Source organism: Rattus norvegicus, chromosome 2 (assembly GCF_036323735.1).
Source record: "Rattus norvegicus strain BN/NHsdMcwi chromosome 2, GRCr8, whole genome shotgun sequence".
In the NCBI taxonomy this organism is placed as follows: domain Eukaryota; kingdom Metazoa; phylum Chordata; class Mammalia; order Rodentia; family Muridae; genus Rattus; species Rattus norvegicus.
In genome coordinates this window covers 47,497,602-47,519,717 of record NC_086020.1, presented here as the reverse complement: position 1 = coordinate 47,519,717, position 22,116 = coordinate 47,497,602, and the positions used below count along the sequence as shown (strand labels likewise).

The 22,116-nt window shown below is 44.0% G+C and overlaps 1 protein-coding gene and 1 long non-coding RNA gene across 7 annotated transcripts in view; one reads left to right on the top strand and one right to left on the bottom strand.

The window, feature by feature from the left end:
* Window positions 1–22,116, bottom strand: part of Arl15 (ADP-ribosylation factor like GTPase 15) — a 384,290-nt gene that overhangs the window by 35,949 nt on the left and 326,225 nt on the right. The window lies entirely within an intron of this gene.
* Window positions 13,572–22,116, top strand: part of LOC120100716 (uncharacterized) — a 33,385-nt gene continuing 24,840 nt past the window's right edge. Inside the window, exons 1-3 of the long non-coding RNA XR_005500666.2 lie at window positions 13,572–13,668; window positions 18,830–18,967; window positions 19,948–20,091. This is a non-coding gene — a long non-coding RNA (uncharacterized LOC120100716). The remainder of the gene's footprint in view (window positions 13,669–18,829; window positions 18,968–19,947; window positions 20,092–22,116) is intronic.

Sequence of the window (22,116 nt, the reverse complement as noted above, 5' to 3'; positions counted from 1 at the left end):
TTAAGTTAACTGTGATCTTTACAAACATGCGTAATTGCTTTGTAACCCCAACACCTTCCACTTTCTTTGCTATCACTGTGGTAATCACCTATGACTTAAGTTCATTCCTAGGTGATTGGTGTCACTAAGTTTAGTCACTAGACTCGCGACAACTACCACCCTTCACCCCACCCCCTCTTCTAGATTGCAATGAGTAAACTAATGAAGCCCACATACCACGGGTAATTGGCTTCCAATGTGTCTCTAAGTCCCTTTCTCTTGATCTCTTCATCAGCTCTCGGTCTCTCAAGAATGGAGACTTGACCTTCCTCTTTTGCCTGTCTAACCTTCTGCTGTCCAGCTCCTTCCTACTCAAAGTTTGGCTTTGCCAAATTACAAGTGTCATTTGGTGAGACAGACAGACATACAGATAGATATGAACACATGTGTGCAGGCTCTCTGTCTGTCTGTCTGTCTGTCTCCCTTCTGCTACAGACACTTTTCCACCTGTGCTTATGCATTTGGCTGTTACTTCTGTTCAAGGACCTGCCTGCCTTTGGCTCCAGCTCTCTCTGGCCATATGTGTCATCATCATCATATGGTTTTCAAGGTCCTTATTATGTCTCCTTCCCTCACGCTTGGTACTTCAGGCCTCAATGCAGTGCCCAGTGAATACTGCTCACAGATCTGTGTCTGGGACTATGCGATGCTAGCTGAAATGAAGCTTACTTGGTCATGGTGGATGTGTTTACAAGTGTAAAGTTCTACATAGGATCTGGAAACAGGTCAAAGGTGAAGACATCATCATCAAGAATAAAAACAATTGTGGGACTTGAATGAGAGCTATGACAACTCAGGACTCGGTCGAGGGCAGAGGTCCTCAAATGTTAACAGTCTACATCTGAATTGTAGCTTTGCCCTTTAGTAACCACATCTCCTTAGCCATTGACTACCTAGGACTTCATCTATGATGATGGTGCTAACGTGTGGCCTAGGTGGAGAAGCCACGTGCTAAGCACTTGGCCAGGAGCTTGCCGTGCAGAGACATAATGCCGTAACTGTAAACCTCGTGATTTCCCTCCAGCCTCACTCTCCCGACAGGGATAGGCTGGCAGTGGCTGACGTTCCTGGGGACTTCCTGGAGGACAAAGGCTTTGAGATCAGACTTTGATTAAGTTAAGATCTGACGAGAATTTTGATGGCTGAGAGCTTCTTAGCTGGTTCAGCTACTAGGAGAGCACAGTAGTTTAAGCTGAAAACTCGGATTGAATTTATTTAATTGTAAAGTTAATGTAAGCCCACTGGCAGGAGGTCTGTGCCGCTTTTCTGGCCACTAGTCTTCAGCTGCTCACTCCTAGTTTTTGATCCTTGCGAGAAGTGTGAATAAATAAAGGCTCAGACCCAGCAGATCACTTCAGGTTAAAGAGAGGAGAGACTTTGCCAAAGACCCTTTGTAAGTGTGGGGCGTAAATTCAGAGAGAACCTTGAAGGATGGAGCCAGCCCCCTAAGTTATATAAATTATCAGCCATGCTACTTGAGTATTCTCTTGCTCCCCTTGCTGCCTCTCTCCTGGTTTCTTCCCTTCTCTCTTGGTAGATTTATGGCGTAAGCTTGAAAAAGAGACCACCATGCCCTTGTTATTCCAGGAAGTGGCTGCCTGGTGACTGGACCTAGGGGGAAATGTTATATTCTTAGCAGAGTTCACAAGAGGTCCTGGGCATTCTCTTCCATCATTGCCACATGTCTGTACTGAACAAGACCCATGGCTTGTACCGAAGCCTGCTTCACGTTCACAGTGAAGTGATTTCCGCTGTAACAACAGCGTCATCTGAACACCCAGGAGAGCTTAGATGGCCACATATTCTAATGACTTTGCCAGTTTATATAGAGGCCCACGTATTCAGACTTTTGCAAAGGCATCTTGTAATTTTGCGAATGAAATTTCATTCTTCTGTAAACAGAAATAAATACAAAAAGAAAAAAAGAAAAGAAAACTCAGAAAAGATCATCTTTAAAGTTTTTATGAACTCAAAAAGAAACAGTTCCCTAGGTCTCAGTTGTCGGAAGCATCTCACTCTTTATTTAGATAGGCATCCCAGATAAGGGATAAGTTCAAAAATTTGAATAAGGAAAAGCACGCAGATTGGTTAGAGAGAAGCAGAGGACAGAGGAGGAGAGAGGGATAAATATTTCCCCTCACTGGCAGTATTATAAAGCTCAAAGCCTTGCCCTGGGAATCAAGAGTTACATAACATATTGGTGGTTGGAGCCACCTAAGGAAAGTACAACCTGGACGTTCGCAGAGAAGTCAAGCTGGCTGTAAGTGCCCTTACATTCGAGAACTGCTATAAAAAGCAGCATACCAACAGCCAAAACATTGTTTGTCTACTCTACTTACATCCTAAGAAGTAGTCACTGAGAATATTCATACCAATCGGAAATGGGTTTCCACTAAAACAAAAACAAACAACAACAATAAAAAACACCATCGCCACCACCACAAACCACCTCTTCTTCCGTGGTGTAATAAAAATTCACTTTTAGCTCCTCAAAGACAATCCTCTTATCTGATGTCAGGCAGTGTTCAGAGACATGGAACTTGCAGGGGGTGAGGATCACAGTGATGGGTAGAACATACTATGTGTAGATCCCAACACACACACAGACACACAGACGACACAGTCACAGTGAGGCAGAACATACCAATGGAATACACAAATGGAAGGTCTATACTCTAATGTGGAAAGGAAAACAATAATGAAACCGACAGACAAACAAGCCATAGGAATCTAAGTTTAGTCATAGGCATACCTGCCGCCAACCTGAAGCGCTCTCTTTCTTCACAATCCATTCCAGGATAGGCTGGTCTATTTATTCAAGATCCATTTTATATTGAATACTAACAGGGAGTCAAATAATTCACATGGAGGCTTATGTTAAGGCCCAATGATATCAGATCCCTTGAGCCACCAGCAGAAGCTGAAGAAGGAAAAAGAGGAGGAAGAGGAGGAGGAGGAGGAGGAAGAAGAAGAGGAGGAGGAGGAGCAGCAGCAGCAGCAGCAGCAGCATTGCTCGAATTAAAGAGACATTATTTATTCTACACTTAAAGTGGGCCCTGGCTTTAGAATCAGAGTTAATTGGAGGCTAAATCAATAAAGAACACACACTAGGCTGCTGAGTATCCCAGGAGAAAACCTCAGCAGTCTATTAATACAGGAGCTGAGCACCAAGGACACTCCTAAGGGCGAGGCACCTGGGAACACCACCGTTCACTTTCAATTATCCGAGGTAGTCTGGACGCTGAGCCAAGGAGTTTACAATAGACGCACTGTCAACTAGCCTAGAACATTAAGCCGTCTGCATGTCAGCTTAAGGGATTGTGATGTGGGTTAGCAGTACCCCAGGTTCCACGTGGGATTTCAGCACTAGACTCGCCTGTTATTTACTTATACCCCAGAAAGATTCGCGATAGCAAATGCAACCCCACAGTGAGAGGAGGAAAAGACAGAAGCGGTGGATGTTATTAAGACTCACCTCAGAATTTAATCCTTAGGAATAAAGTCCTAATTTAATTCGGTTTACAAGAAGATACATATTAATATATAACCAATATGTTATCAGTATGTTATCAATACACACCATTAACATCATGCTTCATTATTTAAAAGTTTAGGGGAAATTTTCCCAAAAGCACTTTTTTTCTCTATAATATAGCCTGTCTCATCCCCGGGAGGGAAGCTGTACCTTGTTATTTTTCCGTAAGCATCCTCCAAAGCAGCTTTAGGCTAGGGGACTCGGTTCCTGTCCTGTCTTTCTCCCATACACAGGCGTTCGATAAGTCAAGCCTACATCACGTATGACCTCAGGTACGTGGGATTTCTGGGAATTGGTGCACGCTTTGGTAGGCTTTGAGTGTTGGTGTTTGCGCTCACTGGGAAAGTAAGGGGTAGATTTGATACCTTCATGCTTTACAAAAGCAAACCACCAAACATCAACAGAACTATGACTGTTTTCAAATGAATCACAACAGTAAGCATAAGGGGACGTCTGCCTTGAAAAGGGGAACCAGGATAAAGAATGCAGAAAACATGTGTTTGTGCTGAGGGTAAGGGGAGGCAGCAGAAAACTAAACTTAAAATGCTTTGGATCTGAACTCCCCCAATGGGAGAATAAACTGAGCAGAACTAAGCAACACCCACAAGCCCTCGACTGCCAACAGCTCCCCTCTGCTTGGAAGAACTTTGCCAATGGCTTTCCCTCTGGCACAAAGACCGGTAACAAGATGGACCTAGTATTTCCAGGCCTGAACTTTCTAAATGACAAGTAAGTAAGCAAGGAGGGAAAAAATCTTGGTAAGCGGATGGCCATGTGGGTTGAGGCACAAATTTACGCCAGTGAAATGATGTTACAAAATTATCAGCGTTCCGGAAGGCTCTGTGCCTTCATCAAAAGTACTGGCCACATTTGGAAACTGAAAGTGGGGTACACCGATATTTGTGGTCTTTATCATTGCCTGCCGTGCTGTTACAGGTGATGTCCAACACGGCCAGCGTTAAGTCCCTGAAGCCCCAGGTGCAGAGCCGACCGCCTGGCACAGTGGCTGCATGGAGACATCGGATCCCCTGGGACAGGGGCTGTGAGCTGTCGGGTGGTGCTGGAGATCAGATCTGGGTCCTCAGCGAGAGCCACCCTCCAGTCTCAAAACTGACAAACTGTTATGGAATTAGCTCCAAGTAGCTCTAAGATAACTCTCTCTATATATATCTATATATACATAATATATATACATACATACATATACACATGTAGAGAGAACTTACATTTTTGGCAAGGTCTATGTGTGTATGTATGCACGTGCACGTGTGCATGCACACACACACACACACACACACACACACACACACAATGGATGTATGTGTGCTTGTGGAGGTTACAAGTTAACGCTGTGGACTTTCCCTTGGTTCTTCACCCTAACTTTTGGGACAGGTATCACACTGAACCTGGTGCTTGCCACCTCGGTTAGGCTAGCTGGCCAGCCAGGTTCAAGGATCTAACTTCCTCCGAGTCTCCAGTGTTGGAGTTACGGGTGTGCACTGCCTTCCTGCCTGTCATGTGGGTGCTAGGGGTTGAACTCAGCTCCTCACGCTTGAGCGGCAGTCAGCTTACTAACTGAGCCATCTCACACTCTGAGAAGAGAGTTTTTCTGTTCTCCGTAAAGATCCAGGATGCTTACTTCGGTACCCATCAAACGTAAAGGTCCCTTCGACTGAGGGTCTGTGCTTTCTCTTAAGTTGCTTAGTACAGTTGTAGAGTATGATGGCTGATGTGTTTCTTACAATAACATCTGTAAGGTGTTTCCAAAATCTGGCTTGAACAGAAAACCAAAAGCTAAATTTAAATTCTGAATATTCCCCAGGTTATATAAATGAGCTCTGTGTAGGCAGAATCCTTTAAAGCTCTAACCCTAAATCAGTCCAGATTAGTAAAAAATAAGTTTGTTTTCTTTTGCTCTGACAATTTTTATGAAAGGAAGGGTCATCAGGATTTCACCAGGGGCTCTGCATAAATGTTCAAGCCATGGGAGCCACTTAGTAAAAGACTGGATAGAGAAATGATCAGCGCGCATTAGTTAGCGGATCGAGGGAAACTCTTCCCCCTGGAGTATGTGTTACTTAACCCTTCATAAAGTCTTTATCTGTTCTGACAGAACACAGTATGACAAGCTGCCTTTGGTTCCCACTGTACTGGATATATCTGCAGAGGATAAGGGATGAACCACAGAATTCCTGGAGACAGGGAAACCGCCATAGAGTATGAGAGTCTCGTGAGAAATTCTGAGCATGTGAAAATGTCCATCCACAGACAAGCAGTCTTTTAGCGCTTCACCAAAATTCCAGAGAGGACAGCATATAAATTGGGAAAAAATAGAAACCTGGCCACCCAGAGCTCTTCCATAAACTTAACAGCTGCCCAAAGACAGGAGATTTAAATAAATGTGCATTCGACGCTTACCACCTGACACATACATCTCTCCCTACAGTTTGTAGGGAGAGCAGTTCTTATGGAGGGAGGCCTGCAGGGTGTTATTAGCCGTCCTCCATCTATTGACAGAATACTGCAGTAGTCAGAGGATATTTGCAAGATAAAGGCGTCATTCTCTCTCAAGTTTCTGGATGTCTGCCCAAACCACAGTCATATTTTCATATTTGTCAGCTCAAAGAGACTCTTTTATAATAGCAAATAAAAATTAAGTGTTCGCATCAGGCTTCAAAGCAAAAATTCTTTCAGCGACGATGCATAAAGCCCACTATACATCTTTCTTCAGGAGGTTTCACTGCCTCAGATTCAACATGCAAACCGGTCACATCCCAGAGCTAAAGTGTACTGGGACAATGACTGCTGTGATTGGACTTCTAAAAAATTAGGCTGCTAATGCAGAGAAGAGCTCTCCCGTTGGGGGATTCACAGCCCTCTCCTAGATGTGGCATTTTTCAGCAATGTCGTTAGTAAGAGAGATAGAATGGCAGAGTGAGCAGACACGGAAAGAGAAGACAATTAAAGTCCTTCTCTACTTGGGTGCAGCAGATTAAAGAAGTAAATCACTGATAAAAGAATGTGAAAATGTCTACTAACCATCCAAGTCCACTGGCTGTCATGGACATGACTTTTTTTTTTTTTAAACACAGTTTACATGTCTCTGCTGAGAGACACTGGAGGTGAGAGACACTGGAAGTCTCCTAGCACTTCGGTGCTTGGCAGACAGCTCCAAGTCACTTGGTGAGAGCTCTGAAGGGCAGCTGAATGTTTTCAGCACTCCTGAGTGGATTGGGGCATACTACAGACCACTGGCAAGGAGCGGAGAATTTATTCACATCTCATTTGCACGCAACGGCAATGGCAAAAAACTGCAAATCCTACATGATCTTGGTAATTTCTTCATAGACTTAAAGAGGAAAAACAAAAGCCCAAGAAATCTCTTACGAAGAATTAACCTTCTGCATAATGGATGGATACGTAGACCACATACAATTTTATTTTGTGCGCATATCAGGTCTCTTTTCTAAGAAACAATGTTCACAGCTTAATAGGCAAGGCAAAGACACCATTTGTTCCCTTGTTCATTTCAGTGCTCTGTCTCTGTCTCTGTCTCTGTCTCTGTCTGTCTCTGTCTCTCTCTCTCTGTGCAAACGTAGACTCATCTGTCTTCACCTTCTTTATGATGTAGACGTCATATCTGCATCACATGTCCTAGATGAGTGCAGCTCGGAGAGAGGCTTAACAACCTGCCCACAGTTCACACTGCTAGGAAGTAGGAGAGATTTAAGCTCAGACTCGTCTCAATCTGACCCCTGTGTGTCCGGCTTAGAAAAATCCGAGTGTTGGGGCAACTGCAAGGAACTGAAGCAACGTGGCTCTCGATACTACCTGAGCCTGCTACCCGAATGACCTGGTGCAAGCTCTTATGTTGTTGCCTAAAGAAAAAAAAAATACCATCCATGTTTCAGGGGCATTGTGGGCCTGGGAGGGAGCGTCTGTTACTGTTGACATGGTTACTATCGCCGTCACTGCAAAGAGTGTAGAATTCTGAAACTAAGGTGAGGCTGGCAACCTGGGCTCCACTGGTGCACACCATCTGTATCCAGCTGTAGGGCGGGGGCTAGTGAAGCGGGCGGCTCTGTTCTGATTGACAATGGGAAGGCGGAGACCAGAGCTCTGGCCTGCTGCATCTTTGCTCAGCGCTGTGGGCACCGCCCTATGCTACCTCTCATTTGTTTTACTTTTTAAAAGACCAAACTAATCCCAAGCATAGCCAATCAAATCCAAACCAAATAAGGAAAGAAACTGTTCCTCCTTTGCAGGGAACCATAAAATAGGAATGCAGAAAACACATGCTTTTGGAAGGAAGTCAACAGAAAAACTCAATACTCTTTGGGTACAAATTCCCCCAAGGGAACACAGACCTGATGGAACTGAAGGAAACACCCACTGGGTAGTGAACCCTGCCAAGGGCTCTCCTGCCCTGAGGCTCCATGTCTATGGCTTGCATCTCTGGCATTGTGGCCAGCTACAAAAGGAGCCTCTCATAGATCCTAAATGACAGATTAAGTATCTTGGGAGATAAAAGGTTATTGGAAATTAAGTACCACACACACACACACACACACACACACACACACGAGAGAGAGAGAGAGAGAGAGAGAGAGAGAGAGAGAGAGAGAGAAAGGGAGAGCCCACCATTTTCATCTATATCACTGTCTGACTTTGCTTCTATGATAACTCTTAGGTCAGAGGTTTAAACAATGTTTGAAATATTTAAGACCAAATATTCCTGTGAGTACAAATTTAAACCAACAATTCAGCCACACAAACAAACACACAAAATATAAGTATAATAGGGCAAAGCTATGGCCTCAGAGCAGGGCCTAGAATGGGGAGGAAAGTATAAGGGTGGTGGGGTGGTGGGGTGATGGGGTGGTGGGGTGATGGGGTGGCGGGGTGGCGGGGTGGCGGGGTGGCGGGGTGGCGGGGTGGCGGGGTGGCGGGGTGGCGGGGTGGTGGGGAAGGGACCTTCCAGCCAAAAAGAACATCTCTAAGCCAATCCCAGCATCCACACCATTCTTGGATAAACAATGCCCACAGAATCCACACCAAGAACAGGACAATGCCCAAAGGCCCTCTCAGAAACTGACCGTGATCAGAGACATATCTAACGCTAAAATATTGGCAAGATTTTCTCTTTAACTTAGAGGCTTATATAATGAAAATCCTTAAATAATATGGAATTTAGATTTTATGAGAACCTACTAAGAATTCAGAAAAACCTTTAAGCATGCAGAATAACTTCTTTTTCTTTTCTTTTCTTTTTTTTTAAGGTCATAAAATGGTTTATCCACATTTCTCCTAGGTAATTATGCTAAAAAGCAAAACGTTTAAACTGGTTCACAATGGCTGTGACATCAAGACGAGCTACTGTGCAATGGAACTTCAGTTCCATGCACTAACTCAGGGTCTTCCCTGCCACACGCATGGATAATTCTCTCGTATTAACTGTGTGTGCAAAGAATGAAGGAAGCGTGCTTTGAAAACGGGCTGCACAAACTTTCCTCTAGGTAACATTTCTGTAATTTCCATGCAGCAATCTCTTGCCTGGGGGTTCCAACTCTCTCAGGAGCCAGAACCTTCTCTTCACCCAGTACTGCAGGGTGTGGCACTCACCGTTTGGTAGCCACTCTCAATTTACCATTCCTGTCTTCGTGGCTATCCAGGGTGAATGATCTAGAATTACTCATCTATGGTTGTGCAGATCTCGTTTTCCCACGCAGATTTTTGCAGCACGGTAACCCAGTGCTGACTGTTCTCAGTAGCGATTTCCTCTGTGCCAAGCAGAGGGGAAGGCAACAGATATTCTAAGGCTCTTCTGAGACACACACACAAGTGGAGTCTTGGTGCCTTTCTCCACTTGTGATAGCACTTCCAGGGCTTATGGACATTTAATAACGGCTTAATGATCAGGTCTTAAAAATGGTTATTTTTTATTTTATAGGTATGGTTGTTTTGCCTCCGTGTTTGTTTGAGCATCATGCACACTTGGTGTCTGTGGAGGCCAGAGGGGGCAGTTTGGATCTCCTGGAACTGGAGTTACAGACAATGTGGGTGCTGAGAGTGGAACTTACGTCCTCTGGAAGAGAAATGGGGGCCCTGAACTGCTGATGTTTCCACAGTTTCAATGTTGTATGAAGGCAACATTCATAAAACTTGTTTAAGGTTTACAAAAACATTTGTTACTTGAAGCTCTTCAGTTAGCAAATTTAATTACGAGGGTTCCCTTACCATTTTATAATAACGAATTGTTTTTAAAAAGATTTTAGTGTGTGTGTGTGTGTGTGTGTGTGTGTGTGTGTGTGTGTGTGTGTGTGCGCACGCGCTGTGCATGGGCGTACAAGTGTAAGCAGAGGATAAGGAAGGCACCAGGTTCTCTAGAGACGGCGTCCTCAGTGGTTTTGAGTCACCTAACATAGATGTTGGGACCAGGACTCTGGTGCTTTGAAAGAGCACCAACTGCTCTTAACCACTGAGACATCTCTGCGGTCCCTTGAAACACTTTTTTTTTCTTTTAAATTTTACAAAATATCCATGGTTTATTTCACAACCTTACTCTCAAACCAAAATATTAGTCATTCCTCCTCTACTTCTGCATGAGTCTCTTAGAAAATATTTAAAATATGAAGAAATCCATTACTGCACATCGTTAAGCTATGGCCAACTTCACAGAAAACGTGCCCACAATCCTTAAAAAAACATGACTATGTACAGAAAAATACACGGAAGACCTACTGTTCTTGGGAAAGAACAGAATGGAACAGATAATAAATGAATCCTCACATCTGAGGTAGATTTTCTTTTTATAGGAGGTCGGGTAAGTTCATGCAGAAAAACCCCACAGAATGGGCCTGTCATTAAAAGCAACTGAAGCAAGGGTTATTGGGTTTAAACTGTTTTCTTTAGAGACACAATGTTTCTCAAGGGCTTTAGCCAAGTCCACGGTGATAAGTGATACCCAGGTCTGGTTCTGCCATGGATGGCGATTCTTCAGCAACTCCACTGCCCGCCCAGCCATGCTGGCATGATGGATTCAACCTGGATTCACTGTCTAGCACACGGACCCATAGAATATCTTCCAATGAACGTCCTTGTCTGAACTATTAGATACAAAACAAGCGAGATGCACATTCCTGATGGGCACCAGACCAACGGCCTAGATACAGGGCACAGGATAAAGGCCATAACATTTACTTTGTATTTCCTCCTTTTCTCCTTTCCTGTCCTTCCCCAACTCATCTCCATTTCACAAGTTCTCTCTTCCCCTCGGGGTTTGGGCCACTGTCCTCCTGGGTCACACCCTCTCCTCTAAACTTTTCCCACACCCACCCTCTTCTGAGGCACTTGGCTTTTGTGTTTCCTGATCTCAACAGCTCCTTGGCTAGTGGTAGGGTTTCATGGCTACCTTACTCCCTCCATGCTGGGATTTTATCTGGCTCAAACAAATCTTGTGCATGTTGTTGCAGTCACTGTAAATTCATGCCCTGTTGTGTCTGGTAAAGAAAGACATTACAGTCTTTCTGCTCCTCTTCTGGAATGACCCCTGAGCAATGGCAAGGGTGTGAGATCTACGCCCCACCGTGGGTGACATTTACCCCTGGGTGCTAGAATGTTCAAGAATGAAAAGTTGAGCCCTGAGAAGAGAAAGAAGAGAAATAAAATCAGGTGCTCAAAACCTTCAATGGACGATGGCTGGAATTGAGAAGATGCTGTAGTAAAGCTGTTCAGGAGGGGATCTAGAAAGCCGTAGGCCTATATACTCAAAACTGCCCTGTGCAGTAAAGAACCAAGTATATGTCTGAGTTTGAATAAATACTTGGGGCTTTAGCTGAAGGGACTTCTGTAAGTCTTAGCAGTGCCACAGACAAACGGCCTAGATACGGGGCTCAAGAGACTCGGAATAAAGGAGAAGAAGTTGAAAAGCAAAGAAACACCCATACTGTCTGGTGTCATCTCACTACAGAATCATCGATGTCTCTTCCTACCTGTGCCTCAACTGTCTTCCATAACTTGTAATTTTCCGATGCAGAAACCCGTCATCTCAGGTACTATTTCTTACTCACCATTACTACAGTCATGTAAATTCTTTGTTAAGTACAAGGTATTCAAAATGGGGATGAGAAAAACAAGGCTAAGCAAGAGCCCAGTAACAGTGTGCTATCCAGGGAAAGGCCAACATGAGTTCACTGCTTCCACGGATCTGTCCCGGTGGGGACGGTGTGACGCTTACAAAGGCAGAGGTGAAAGCCAAATGCTCGAGGTTGATTCCAAGGCCAAAGATCAGGGAGGCTGAGGTCTTGTGGATAGAAGGCTGGACAGCCCGAGACTGAGAGGAAGCTTGCAACATGCACAGAAGATGTGGGTCAGTTCTCGCTTCTCCACTCGATTGTCTTTGGAGTCCTACCGTGTGGTCTCTTCCTGAAGTGCTCCCCAGCCCTTCCTCAGTAGTCTTCCTGGCTCCTTACTCTCTGTTCTCACCAGTCGCCACCATATCCGCTGTTCCCTACCCTCCACAGTGACACTGCTTTGCAGATAAACACAGACGTGTCCGCTGTTTACTGAGCATGCGCACAGGAGCTAAAACGCAGTGGCACCAGAGACTTTATCTTGTGGATTTCAAACTCTCAGGGGCAAGAGCTGCTGTCTACTTAATGCAATCTTTGGCCTGCTAAGTCAGTTTCTTTGGGTCGTGGGGGTAAGGTTTAACTTCCAAGCGAATTACCGAAGTTTTACTTAGTTATTGCCTCCAACTCCTACCACGTCGTGTGTTGATAACAGGATGGCAATGTCAAAACAAAACAACACAGAGGACAAAACCCCACCTGGGATTAAAACTTTCCAACTTTGTCACTACAAACATTGGATGTAAAAAAGGAAGAGCGGGGTAAATTCCAAAGCACCTGAAAAATGAGTTCAGAAAACAAAAAGGTTTATATAATCTAAAATTCCTGACTGCAGAAATATGTAAATATATATTTAAACTTGAAATATATGGTCATTCCTATTAAATGTAAAGTCAAATAAATTTATGTTAAGGTAAAATGTAGTCTTCTCATTCTACTAACCATAAACAGACGTTCAGAGCTGGGAAGGATCTTGCGGGCCAGACTCTCATTTTGGAGATGAAATAAATGAATGTTAGCAGGGGGACTGAGGTACACACCATCCCTCAGAAACAAAGGCAGTGGCATGGCACCCAGAGGACCACAGTGTGACCTTCTTCAGGGTCTGCATTTGACCCAGACCGTCCTCCTAGTAGCAGGCTGGCACTGGGAAACTTGACTTCTCAGATGGTGTCAGTGGCTGCCCACTGATGAGTACTTGTGAATATTCAGACAAATGGGAGGCACCCAGCACACAACCAGGTTGAAACAAGAGAATTAAAACGAGAGTTTTAAATCTTTGCCTAAACCCTGGTGGAATAAACTTAAAACCACCATTAAAAGGTTGTTTAGGAAAAGTTAATAGAAACCTGCCAAGTTAAGAAGAACGCCATACCAGAATCTTTAAAGGTGGTTTTAGGGGATGGAAGTCCCTCCACCCCCCAAAAAGCATCAGAGATGGGTAGACAAGTCCTGAAAACTATGATGTGTGGCCTCCAACTTAGGAAAAATGAACCTGGGTGGCATTTTGGCAGCTTGGAGAAAAGACTGAAGAGTCTCCCCAGGGTGAAGACCCTTCCTGGACATGTGCCTGGGAGGAGGACGGGGGGGGGGGCAGGAGGGAGAGGGAGAAGGGATGGGAGAGGGAGGAGGAAGAGGAAGGGAACGGGGAAGAGGAAGGGAAAGGGGAAGAGGAGGAGGAGGGGGGAGGGGAGGAGGAAGGACAAGTGATGAGTCATTGCCAAGCAGACCTAATTAATTATAGGCAAACTCCATTATAACCAAACATGAAGGAGACTAACAAATTCAATCATGTATGCGAGATCTCATTACTGTGAAACTAATGAAATAAGGAACAGGGGCCGGGACGGAGGGGAGGGGGAGCCAAGTGCCAACTGTGTCAAATCTGGGTTTGTGCTAACAAGGTCTGTATCAGTGCCATTGTACTGACCACCAATCAAAGGGTTCACACAAAAAGGAACACAGGTAAGCTCTGAATCGGTGTGTGTGGGGTGGGGTGGGGGGGCGAGGGGCATAGAGAACAAGAACCGAGGGAGGATGTTCAGATAGCATACCCTTCTCTCAAGGAGGGCTGATAATGCCACGGCTGAGGCACACAGGTTCTCTTTGCCCCAGCAAACCATGCGAGGGCTGTTAGAAATAAGACTTAGCAAGGGAAGAAAGGGTCTGGCCTCACCTTTTCATTCAAAACCAAACAAACTCGGGCCGGCAGCGTGGCTTAGCATTGGTAAATGGTGCTTGCCACCAAGCATTCAATCCCCATGATCCATTGGGTGGAAGGAGAGAACCAAACCCCTAAGTTGTCTTCTGACCTCCACACATGGGCTTGGCTGACTCCACAAATAGACAAATTAAATAAAAACAAACACACAAACAAATGAAAGTCTTGCCACCACCTCAGTGAACTGGGAAAAATAACCCACAGGCGGAGAGGCCAAATTCCATAGGCCTCCCCCTCCAGAGAGACAGACACATGTCTGCAGATGTAGAACACAGTTCAGTCAGGGCTCTAACACATCACCAAGAGGAGAAGCGAAGCCTGGATCGTGCAACCAACTGTATGAAACCCCAACTCCACCTTTCTCAGCTCATGGGATCTCAGGTCAAGGTCTCACACTGAATAAAGCCCAAGGTTCAAGGGCTAGTCAGCCAGAGCTAAGGGAGAGATGGAGACGATGTAGCAATGACAGGAAGCAGGAAGAGTCCCCACTGGACTCTTTTATAGCACACTTAAGACTAACAGAGAGAAAAGAAGAGTCCCTAAGTGGGGAAACAGAAGTAAGGAGTGGGTGTGGGGTTGGCGAGAGAAGGGGGAGGGTGCAAAGGAAGAAAGAAAACTGCCCTTCCCACCTGACTCCAAATCCCCAGGAGGCCACTGCACTACAGAATTAATGAAAATATAGAGGGGCACATCAATAACGAGGCAGGCTAAAAATAAGATCAGATGAGAGGTTAAAGAAGGGACAGAGGTGAGCACAATGATACCATCACGGAATAGGCAGATTAGAAAGAAGAGAAACAGACCAGCACAGCCGAAACCATCGGGGGCAGATGGAAACTGTGGAGGCATGAGGTGGCTACAGTGAGGCGGACACTCAGAGCCTGGGGGATGGGGAACAAATGGTGGGACTGTCTAGTGAAAAGACCTGTGGCCCACTGGGAGCCTCCTTAACCAGTATGAGGGGTATCTCCCACCCAATTAGAGTCACGGACATGTGAAAGCCAGTAAGACTCCTCTTAGAAGCTGACAGTACCAAACAGGCTGAGTGGGTAAAATCTGCTCTCACAGAGCTGGAATTGGAACTGTGGCTCTCTTGGGTGAAGCACTATAAACCTGGTCCTATACAGCACCATTCCGTGAATGAGAGAGATGAGTGTGACAGCAACCTGATAACCCAGAACTACCAGGTAATGTAGTTAGTCTTTATCTCATAGATTTCCAAGGCAGCTGAAGTTATAGTAATGAGGCTGTTCCTTCCAAGTGGACACTGTTTTACTAAAAGAACCATCAAGATAGTTCACTTATTTATATATATTCTGACTTCCCTGTAGGTGAAGGCAGACACAAGAAAAGGCGAGGCCTGTCATTGGACGAGAAGGAAGGGAGTCAGGAACAGAGCTTTTAGAAGGAGAGGGAGAAGCAGAGGAGAGGGGAGGCAACATGGAGGCAGACGTAAACAATCTATCATCATGCATCTCTACATAGATACCGATTGTTATGAATATTTCTTAAGGGATGGATTTCTATAGGTCAATTTATCTTATCTAGGTGGGTGGTTTGTATTTTTATTTTTATCAACTTGTTGTGAGTTTATTGTGTGGATGTATTATGGATTGAGAATGTAACATATAAATCTGATTGTTGGGTTGTAGTTTGTTGAGTCTTGATTTTACCGGGTAGCTGGAACCAGAGAGTTTGGGGCTAGCAGAGAGTCTCTAGGAGAGATACTAACCAGATATAAATTATGGTTAGTTCCATATGGTCCCACGGGTGCCAAAATTGACTCTAGGGACCAGTGTGGCAAGGTGCCACACTGTTATGGCTCACAGATCGCCTGGGTCTGAGAGTACTTGGGGGCAGCGTGGAGCCGCCGAGACAAAAGTACCCCACAGTGCCATGTGGCCCTATGGGTGCCAGGACTAGCGTGGGATAAAAGGTTACCCCTTTCTAAAATATTTACCACAACACTTCCCTTTCTGACTCATGGTCATATTCTTCCTAAAATGCTTCTCTAGAAGCACAGCGCAGATAATCTGCCAATAAGTGTGTCATAATTGTTTATTCAGTATTACCGCATACTGATGAGAGTTCAACTCACTGAGAAGGGCTGGGCTTTACTGAGACATGCTACATGGAATATACATGCATGTGCTGGCTGCTTTCACATCAACTTGTTACAGGATAGAGGCATCTGAGAGGCGGGGTCCTCAATTAAGAAAATGCCTCCATAAGTTTGGGCTGTGGGTAAGCCCATAGATAGGGTACTTTTCTTAATTAGTGATGGATGGGGTTGGCTCAGCCAATCGTGGGTAGTGTCATCCCTGGGCTGGTAGCCCTGGGTTCTATAAGACAGCAGTCTGAGCAAGCATGTTGAGTAAGCCAGTAAGCAGCACTCCTCCATGGCTCCTGCATGAGCTCCTGCCCCCAGGTTCTTGCCCTGTCTGAGTTCCTGTGCTGACTTTGTGTGCTGATGAACAATGATACAGAGGAGTAAGCCAGATCAACCCTTTCCCCCAATTTGCTTTCCAGTCATAGTGTTTCACAACAGCAACAGAAACCCTAACTAACATGATGTACATGATCTGGAACTCAAAAACCTTTCTAGGGGCTGGAGAGATGGTTCAGTGGTTAAGAACTCTTTTAGAGATCCTGAGTTCAATTCCTAGCAACCACACAGTGGCTCACAACCATCTATAATAGGATCCAGTGCCCTCTTTTGGTGTGTCTGAAGACAACTACAGTGTACTCATACAAATAATAAATCTGTGAAGAAAAAAACTTTCTACATACATGTGCGTACACACACATACACACAAGTACACATACAAACATACACAAAGGCACACATGCACAAATATACATACATACATGCATACATACATACACAAAGATACATATGTGTGTATGCATCTACTAGTACACACACACACACACACATACACACACACACACACACACACACACACACTGGCTACCATTCTGAAGAGGACCTGTTCTTAAGTTACACAAATCTTCTTTGTTTCATATGTCCCCAGTTATAAATACCCCTTGATGAAAAACATTTCATGATCTTTAAGAAAATCTTATATAAACTAAAAGCTGTGTAAGTCCTGGCAAATGGACAGTGCCTGAGAAACATTAGTTACATGAATAACATTCGGTCCATGCAGAGCAACAATTTAAGGTAAGATTTCCATTGGACACAGCGTTGTAAATTCCTAGTAGTAGCTAGTGTCCCCCATTTCTTGTGGCTGACAGACTGGACATGTGATTAACATGCTACTCAAAACCCAAAATGCAACAGGAAAGGACCCTTTGCTTCTGAGTCCACGGAGATAATGGGGCTAACACACTGGACAACTAAATATGAATGAGAAAGGAAGTGTTTACAACAGCTTGGCTTGTATTTTATCGTGAAAAGGAGAGTTATTTAAAAAGCTGCTGGGTTTGAAAGGAATGTATATTAGAATGGGGAAACCAATGTGTGCGACTTTTCTTGGATTTCAGGAGGGGTGGCTTCTCTGTCACTGGAAAGGCTGACCTGCAGGACAGCACGTGCATGATCAAACATGCTTTACTCTGCTGACACAGCCTTAATGGGCTTGCTTCTATTCCAAGGGCATGTTGAACATGCTCTGTTCCACACTTTCTGCCACTTGACTTAGTCCAAAAAATGCCATGGCATGGGTACAAAAGTTAACCAAACAGAGCAAAGGAAGCATGAATTCTGACAGCAGATCCTATCATATCAGCTCAAAACGTAAGCTTTTCGGCCCAATGAAAGCTTCCCCAAGTTTGAAATCCTACAAGTAGTTCTCCTTTCAAAAGTCTGATACATATGTGAAGAGGGAAAAGCACAAGAGAGAAGAAATACAGGAACCCTCGAGTAGGTGGGTGGCTTTGCTAACAGAATGGTTTCTTAGTTCCTGCTGACGTTTACCCGAAGTCATTAGGTGAGGCCAGGTGAAAGGCTTCCATTAACACAGAAGAGAAAACCAACCCAAACCATCCCACATAGAAACTCCTAAGTAGGAATGCTATAGTTTGATGAATTTGTGAAGAGTCAAGCAACAAAAGGAGGTATAGTGCCCAGGATAGCGAGGAGCCCTCTCTAAGCTAAAGGGACACTTGACAGAAGAGCATGGGACAGTCAGCTTGCTGAAGCCGGAAACTGGCCCAGGAGCAGAATGGTCTCAGATGGGGGTTGGGGAAGGGCAGATCTTAGCAATTTTCTATTTTGTTGGCATAATCTAGTACCTCCCAGCACTCGGTTAGCATAACACACACCACTTCTTCACTTTGGAGCAAGCATGAAGTAGGGGTTTCAGCTCATGCAATCTCTATTACCTATCCCAGGTAAACGGAAATAACCCACTGGATTGCTTACTTGATTAACAGATCTTCCAATCAGGATCTTCTTTGATATGTTAAAATTAGATTGTAGCAAAGTTCATGTAAATTAGTAGGTCACTGACTCCTGAAATACATTCCTGCAGCGATACTTGGGATATTTTCCTTCTGGAGTTTATTACCACAATGTTCCAAGCATCTCGCCTTCTACAGTACCCTCCAATAGCGACTGAAAGTCCAGCATGAGAGCAAGCAGCAATTAAAATCCCAGAGACTAGAAAACTACACCCTGTCATGGTTCCCTGAGCCACAGACATGGCTGGGCTGCCAACCCTACCTGAGGGCCAATGTGGCCCACGGCCTGCTTTTGTATGACCCGTGGAACTACAATGTTCACAACTTTTTACTGATTGGGGACACGGGGGATGAAAATAACAATAGCATTTTGTGACCTATAAAAGTTTGACGGGATTCAACGTTGATGTCATAAATATTCCTGGGAACACACCCATATCCATTTGTTCATATGTATTCTTGGGCATTTTGGTCTCACAGAATTGAGTCCTTGGGACCACTGTGCAGAGCCCACAACACAAAAACTTCCAGAGGAAGGTTGCAGCCACTGAGTGGGATCTGAGTTCCTAATAGAAGCTGTGGTACAGAACACATCTGGCTGTCCATCGTGGACCTGAGGTAAGTATGCGGTTACTGAACACAAAATCCTATATTTGGAGACACCCGGCTGCCATGTTGCTTGCTTATATGCTTCCTCTCAATATCTATATTTATCGCCTTGCAAGCTGGTATAAACATGCGGTGGACTGGCATTAGTCTGCAGACTTTATTTTTAAAATCACTGATCTAGATAACACCAGAATACCTTCACACACTTTCTGGAAAACTTCCCTTCTTTCCACGTACTTTCGATGAGCTGACCACTAAAAATACCAGTAAATAAATACATAGAGACCTGGGTAAAATTAGTTTTCAGAGGGAGCGCTTGCTCTTTGAATGAATGCTTTAAAATTAAACCACCGTTTCTCCCTTGCCCACTGCCACGTTATATAACGGCTTGCTATTCTCTCAGCTTTGGATAAAAGAAAAAAAATATTTCTTTTATATTTTGTACTTTGTGAAATGGTAACTCAAGTTTCATAAACAGAACAATTAGTACAAATGTCTTTTGGACAATCTGTGCTGTGATTTTGGAAATTGTATGCGAAGGAGACTGAAAGGATCGAGTCCTTACATAGACAAAAACAGTTTATGTTTAAATTTCTAAAAGGTTGAAAAGATTTCTCCTTATGCTTGCTTTATAATAGCAAAGTCCTTTGGCATGTCAAAGGCCACAAAAGTAATTTTTAGCTTAGGTACAAAACGTACTTTGGTCCTGTTTTATATGAGACTCTCTAGTTTTAGTGTTGCATTAAAGAAAAAAAAAAAAGAATGTGAAAGAAAAAACCACCTCCATGACTTTTCTTTTTTATTGGCTCAAAGTTAGTAGTGATTTATTTTCAAACTTCAATCCCTATCTCTGGGGAAATGTCTTTTTAATTCTACTGCAATTTTTGTTTAAGACATGAAATGATCCCTACATGTTTTTAAACATGAAGGAAGACGAAACTCCGTTACCTTGCCAGTGAGTGTTTTATTACTTTATTTATATTATATAGGTGCTAAATGGGAAACATTCGAACGTGAAACAGCATCAAGCTCTCCTGACATCGGAAGAAAGGGAACTGTGGCAAGGGTCGCAAGGTGGACTTAAGCACGTGACAAGAACAACTAATCCTGGAACCTGTTTTATTAGATGACAAGTAGGAAAATGTTCTTTATTTGTTGTTACATAAGAATGCTGTTGCTAGCAAAAAAGAGGGAGCTTTTCAAGCTGAGGGAATATAAAACTGCTGGGGAGTGAGCCTCTGCGACGCTCTGCAGCGCTGCACTGTTCCACCGCCATAAAGAAGTCAAAACAGTAAGAGCCACTAGTTCAGAACGATGACATAATGTTTATAAATATTTATGTGCATTCTGAACTCTTCATTACCAGGAGATACAGCTGTGGTATAGAAGGGAAAGCTGCACTTTGATTGGGGCCTTCTGTGTGCCAAGTACAAGGTTCAGCAATCCCCTGAGAGTTACCCACTCAACTTCTCTGAGCTTGTTTCTCTGTGAAGTAGAAGACGTTCTATCTACCTCATAGAAATTAAGGAAGGTAATACGGGCGTCTTGGAAACAGTCAGAAACTATACATGTGTATGAGTATAAATGTAAGGTGTTAGTGTTACTGAGTAGGGGAACTCACTATAAATTGCATGTATAAAATTTCAGTACATAAAGCAAGCCTAGTATTTAATAAAATTAACCGAGTTCAACGATTCAATACTCCTTTTCAAATATTGTTACTTAATTTTTTAAAAAAGGATTAATTTATCTTATTTTATGAGTCTCAATGCTTTGCTTGTGTGTGCATGTGTGCACTGCACATAACTCTGGTGCCTGTGGAGGTCAGAAGAGAGCTGTGGATGCCCTAGAGTTGAAGTTACAGATGATTGTGAGCAACCATGAGGATGCTGGGGACTGAACCCGAGGCTTCTGCAAGAGCAATATGTGCTCTTAACTGCGGGGGCATCTCTCCAGCCCCCTAATAATATGACGTTTCGAAGAAGAGAATATAAGGAGATAAACCCTCACTAGATTATTTGCTGCACAAAATTTAAAGTAATTGTGGCTGTGACCAGTGTCACGGGTGGATAAGGTGTATGGTAATATGACAAGGCAGGGCAAGGGAAGGAGGGAAAGGCAGAAGAGCCTTTTCTCTGGTTTGTTTATAACTGAAACCTGACAATAGCCACGAGAAGGTGAGAACGACTCTATGATTCTGTGGTTACATTTTCAGCATTTATGAAATGAAAAAGGAGTAACAATTAATATGGAGATACAATATGTTCTCTGGTCCATCACAATGCTCTAGCCTCGATTTGTAAAGCTATTTAGGCAACGTAATATGTAGGAGTGTTAAGCTTTAATGCTGTGGTGGCTTCAATGTGCTTCACCCACGGAGTGGCATTATCAGGAGGTGTAGCCTTGTTGGCATAGGTATGGCCTTGTTGGAGTAAGTGGGTTACTGTCAGGGTGGGCTTTGAGACCTTCTTCCTAGACATGTGGGAGATGACAGTCTGGTCCTGGCTTCCTTTGGAACAAGATGTAGAAGTCTCAGCTCTGCTTGTACAATGCCTGCTTGAATGCTGCCATGTTCCTGCCTTGATGATAATGGACTGAACCCGCCTCAACTAAATGTTGTCCTTTTAAGAGTTGCCTTGGTCATGGTGTCTGTTCACAGCAGTGAAACTCTCACTAAGACAAATGCATTCAGGGTTTCTGCTTCAAAGTTAAGAATGAAATGTGAAATTATGTTAGATTCTGTTAGCCTTATAGACCTGTGCATTAATATGTAGCTAGAACTCCACTTCCAAAGTGGAGTTTTAGATCTTGGGTTGATCATACACTAGTTTAAGAACTCTAGAAATGATTATCTCCCATGTTTTTCTTTCTTTTTTGAATTATCACCTTTAAATTTTTATTACGTTTAGTGTGTATAAGGAGGGGGAGGGTATGCACCCACATGCGAGTGTCACAGCCCACTTTTGAAGGTCAGAGGACAACTTGCAGGAGAGAGTTCTCTCCTTACATCACGTGGGTCCCAAGGACTGAACTCAGGTGATGGGGCATGGTGGCAGTTGTCTCACTCACTGAGCCCACTAACCAGTTCATTTCTTTCCCTTTTTAATTTTCAAAGATAGCTGTCTTTCTCTTATGACTCTAGATTAATTGTTCTGACA